General features: G+C 56.5%; 1 non-coding gene across 1 annotated transcript; it reads left to right on the forward strand.

The window, feature by feature from the left end:
- Positions 1–4,579: 4,579 nt before the first annotated feature.
- Positions 4,580–4,737, forward strand: LOC116969417. Its single transcript, XR_004410754.1, has one exon. It is a non-coding gene; the product is annotated as a U1 spliceosomal RNA (small nuclear RNA).
- The last annotated feature ends 457 nt before the right edge of the window (positions 4,738–5,194 follow it).

Raw genomic sequence — 5,194 nt, forward strand, 5'->3', positions numbered from 1 at the left:
GGGGGGAGACCAGATTTGGACGACGGTGAAGTATCGAAAACACCAGAAAGGTCAGCACACGGAGCAGCGGCCAGTGGGGTTGGCAAGCCCAACCCCCCCCCCCCCCCCCCAAAACGGTCTCTCTCCCTGACAGAAGGCAGAAACCTCTCCTCGTCGGAGGATGAGGCGAATGGGAAACCACACAGGAAGAAAACCGGGGAGGAAAGGAGAAGGTCCAGGCCGATTGTCCACCAGCACCAGGAGACCGAGAGCAGTGCAGCGGTCGAGGGGCTCCAGCCCCAGGACATCGGGAGCAGTGCAGCGATCGAGGGGCTCCAGCCCCAGGACATCGGGAGCAGAGCAGCGATCGAGGGGCTCCGGCCCCAGGACATCGGGAGCAGAGCAGCGGTCGAGGGGCTCCAGCCCCAGGACATCGGGAGCAGTGCAGTGGCAGTTGGGCCCCAGCTCTGGGCAACCGGGAGCATTGTAGCGGCCGATGGGCCCCAGCTCCGGGCAACCGGGAGCATCGTAGCGGCCGATGGGCCCCAGCTCCGGGCAACCGGCAGTATCGTAGCGGCCGATGGGCCCCAGCTCCAGGCAACCGGGAGCAGTGCAGCGGCCAATGGGCCTCAGCTCCGAGTTTCCGGGAGCAGTAAGCCTGTCACCGGGCCCCAGCCACGAGAGACGGGGAAGCGGCGCACCCAGAAGGGGGTAAAACGAGCAGCCCCCCCCCCCAACGACACCTCGGGTTACGACAGGGGAAACTCAACCCGTGGAGGAGGCCGGGTATCTGAGCCCAGGAAAGGTGAGGCAATTCACCGAAGCGGTGGGCATGAGGGAGCAGGAAAATGGCCAGTGACTCTAAAGGACAATGGAGCTCAAACTGGCATCCTTAAACGTGCGCAGTGTGAAGAGCACTGCGCGATGTGTTAATGCCTTACAGTACCTGGCCAAGGTCAAGGCAGATGTGACTTTTCTACAGGAGTGCGGGTTGCCACACCTCCGCTGTTATCGGAGGTGGTCGCGATGGTGGCCCCACGGACTGTCTGTGTGGTCGGGGGGCAATGATTGTCGTGCTTCTGGCCTGGGGATCTAGCTGCGGGGAGGGAACTTCGCCATCACTGAGGTCAGGGAGGTGGTTGCGGGGCGTCTCCTCGTGGTGGATGTAATGTACCGTGGTTCTCCGCTCCGGCTGATTAATGTGTATGCCCCACCCGTGCGGAGCGAGCGGCTGGCCGTTCTCCAGCAGCTCCCAGTGCTGTTGGCCACGTCCCGGCAGCTCGTTCTGGCCGGTGACTTCAACTGCATCATTGATGCGGCTGGACGATCCGGCAGTGCCGACAACAGACTGGACAGCACGTCCAAGTTCCTGATGGAAACGGTAAAAGACGCAAAGCTGCACGACGCCTTCAGCGACCCTGCAGGCGGGTCCCAGCCGCGGTTCACCTGGTCGAGATCGGACGGTTTGGCCCGATCCCGGATAGACTTCGTCTTCACCACGAAGGCCGTCACGGTGAGACACACCGACCTCACGCCGGTGTTCTTCTCTGACCACTGCCTCCTTCAGGCTTCCTGTCACCTACAGGAGGACCGGAAGGCAGGCAGAGGGACGTGGAAGTTAAATGTGAAGCTGTTGACCCCAGAGAACGTTGAGGAGCTAAAGAGGGACTACGCACGTTGGAGAACGGTGAGGCCCCTCTTTGACTCCCCGACACTCTGGTGGGAAGCAACCAAGGAGAACATTAAGAGGTTCTTCATAGCCAAAGGGGTTCAGAGAGCAAGACAGAGTCAGAGGGAATTGTGCCAACTCCAGACAGATTGCAACAACTGCTCCTTCTGCAGTCGAGGGGGGTGGATGTGAGGGAGGAACTTAGAGAGGTGAAGGACCGGCAAGCTCGGCTCTTTACCTCTGAATCCTCCAAGATCATCTTCCGATCCAGGGTCCGCCATGTGGAGCAGGATGAGACGTGCTCACGTTTCTTCTTCCATAAGGTTCACAGGGGGAGCTCTGTGATCAACAGCCTTAGGGAGGAGGACGGCTCGGTAGCATCCTCGCAGACAGACATGATGAGGGTCTGCAAATCCTTTTACATCGGAATTGTATGACAGAAAGGCCACAGACAGCACCGCCTCCCAGAACTTCCTGTCCTCTATCACGGAGGTCTTGGAGGACAGCAAGCAGGGAGAGTCTGGACCAACCACTGACCCTAGAGGAGCTGACTGGCTCCATCCGCTCCTTTGACTCGAGTAAAACTCCCGGAAGCGATGGCTTACCGGCCGAGTTGTATTCGGCTCTGTGGGACTGGGTGGGCCCGGACCTGCTGGAAGTGTACAACGACATGCTTCTAGCCGGCAGCATGTCAGACTCCATGAGGAAGGGCAGCATCACCCTAATCTACAAGCAGAAGGGGGAGAGGAAGGATATAAAGAATTGGAGACCCATAACATTGTTGAATGTAGATTACAAGATCCTGTCTAAGGCCATCGCCAACCGGGTCAAGTCTGCTCTGGGACGGGTGATCCACCCGGACCAAACCTGTGCTGTACCTGGCAGGAAAATCTCAGACAGCCTAGCGCTGCTGAGAGATACCATCGCCTACGTGCAGGACAGACGGGTGGATGCCTGCCTAGTCAGCTTGGACCAGGAGAAGGCCTTCGACAGGATATCGCACACGTACATGAGGGACGTGCTCTCCAAAATGGGTTTTGGGGAGGGAATCCGAAATTGGATCAAACTGCTCTACACCAATATCCGTAGTGCAGTCCAAATCAATGGGTGGGAATCAGACAGTTTCCCTGTAAGGTCTGGAGTCAGGCAGGGTTGCCCTCTCTCTCCTGTCTTGTTTGTCTGCTGTATTGAACCTTTTGCCGAGTCCATCAGGAAGGATGCGAGCATAAGAGGAGTGACATTGCCAGGCAGTGGGGGCATTCAGGTCAAGGCCTCCCTGTACATGGACGATGTCGCCGTCTTCTGCTCGGATCCAAGGTCGGTCCGCAGATTGATCAGCATCTGTGACCAGTTTGAGTCGGCCACGGGAGCCAGGGTGAACCGCAGGAAGAGCGAGGCCATGCTCTTTGGCAACTGGCCCGACCGATCTTCCATCCCCTTCACCATCAAGCCTGACTTCTTGAAGGTGCTGGGGATCTGGTTCGGGGGGGCTGAGGCGAGTAACAAGAATTGGCTGGAGCGGATAGCCAAGGTGGGGAGGAAGCTGGAGCTGTGGAGGCAACGCTCCCTCTCCATAACCGGGAAAAATTTGGTCATCAGGTGTGAGGTGCTCTCGGGTCTGCTGTACTTGGCACAAGTGTGGCCTGTCCCTCCCTCCTACGCCACGGGGATCACCCGGGCCGTCTTCCAGTTCATCTGGGGGTCGAGGATGGACCGGGTGCGACGGGTCACAATGTACAAGTCGGCAGACAACGGGGGTAAAAGCGTGCCCAACGTCGCCCTCATCCTGATGGCCACCTTTGTGTGTGGCTGCATCAGGCGGAGTGTAGAGCCAAGGCACGTGGGCACTAAGTGCTGAGGTTCTACCTGTCCCCGGTGTTGCGAAGGATGGGCCTGGCGCAGATGCCACGCAATGTGCCAGTCAGCTGGACATTGCCGCCCCATCTGTCGTCTGTGGAAAGGTTCTTCCGGACCAACACCTTTGACCACAAGTCCATCGGGCAGTGGTCAGCACGGAATGTCCTGCAGGCACTGCAGGGAAAGGACTCGATGGATCCGGTGGCGTGGTTCCCAGAGCAGACTGCCCAGCTTGTCTGGCAAAATGCCTCATCGCCAGAACTGACCAACAAGCACCAAGACCTGGCTTGGCTGGCGGTGAGGGGAGCCCTCTCAGTTAGATCCTTCCTGCACCGTCGGAACCTCACTACCAGCGCACGCTGCCCCCGGGACGGTTGCTATGGAGAGGAGACGGTTGCCCACCTCTTTGCAGAGTGTGGATTTGCAAAACGAGTCTGGAGAGGTATGAAAGGGTCCCTGGAACGATTTATCCCGAACAGCTCCGTCACAGAGGACTCTGTGATTTACGGACTGTTCCCAGGGACACATTCAGAGACTGACATCGAGTGCTGCTGGAGGGTCATTAACTCGGTGAAAGACGCTCTTTGGTCTGCCCGAGCGTTGCTCACCACCCAGCAGAGCGAGATGTCCGTCAGGGAATGTTGCCGACTGGCCCACTGCAGACTGCAGGAGTACGTGCTAAGGGACTCGCTGAAGCTTGGTGCAGCCAACGCCAAGGCTCGGTGGGGGAGGGCCACAGTCTAGGGTCCTTCCGCTGCTGGACATGGGGGGCACAGTATGGTGGAGACGCCCCTCAAATTAAAAATTAAATTAAGGGAAGTTATCCCACGCCAGGGGGCCACATGAGTGGCACGGGTGGGGGACATTTTTTGTGGAACTTGAAATGTCAGATGGAATTTTCGCACTGTGTACACATTGTATATATTTATTACTTGGACAGGGGCCACAGAGTGGCACTGGTGGGGGACTGTTTGGTGAAATTTGACAAATGTAAAATATTGTACTGGAAAAATTTGTATAGTCTCCGAAAATGTCGGATGAATTTTGTTTGTTTGAATGGTTCAGGAATTGTATATATTTATCAATTGAATAAAGTCTATTTTGAAAATTAAAAAAAAAAGGTTCTGCCAGGACGAGGCCATCCCATTGCTGACACCTGCGATGTCCCCAAATGCGGGATCCTCGACTGCAAACTTTGTGGTAGTGGGGGACTGCGTTCGCGCTCTCCCCTGATTTACAAATTAAAAACAGAATTAATGCATTGAAACCAAGGATTATAGAGGAGCAAGATAGACCACTCCTCCGAAATCCAATGGGCTGACGTGTAGTACGTAACGATGCCGCCCGCTGTGTAATCCGCTCTTACATAGATACATAGAAAATAGTTGCAGGGGGAGGCCATTCGGCCCTTCGAGCCTGCACCGCCATTCAATGGCTGATCACCCAACTCAGTATCCCGTACCTGCCTTCTCTCCATACCTCCTGATCCCTTTAGCCACAAGGGCCACATCTAACTCCCTCTTATCTCCGCTACCTTCAAAAACCAACAACAAGAGAGGGATACATAAACATAGACAATAGGTGCAGGAGTAGGCCATTCGGCCCTTCGAGCCTGTACCGCCATTCAATATGATCATGGCTGATCATCCAGCTGAGTATCCCGCACCTGCCTTCTCTCCATACCCCCTG

This window comes from Amblyraja radiata, unplaced genomic scaffold, assembly GCF_010909765.2.
Source record: "Amblyraja radiata isolate CabotCenter1 unplaced genomic scaffold, sAmbRad1.1.pri S36, whole genome shotgun sequence".
Taxonomy (NCBI): domain Eukaryota; kingdom Metazoa; phylum Chordata; class Chondrichthyes; order Rajiformes; family Rajidae; genus Amblyraja; species Amblyraja radiata.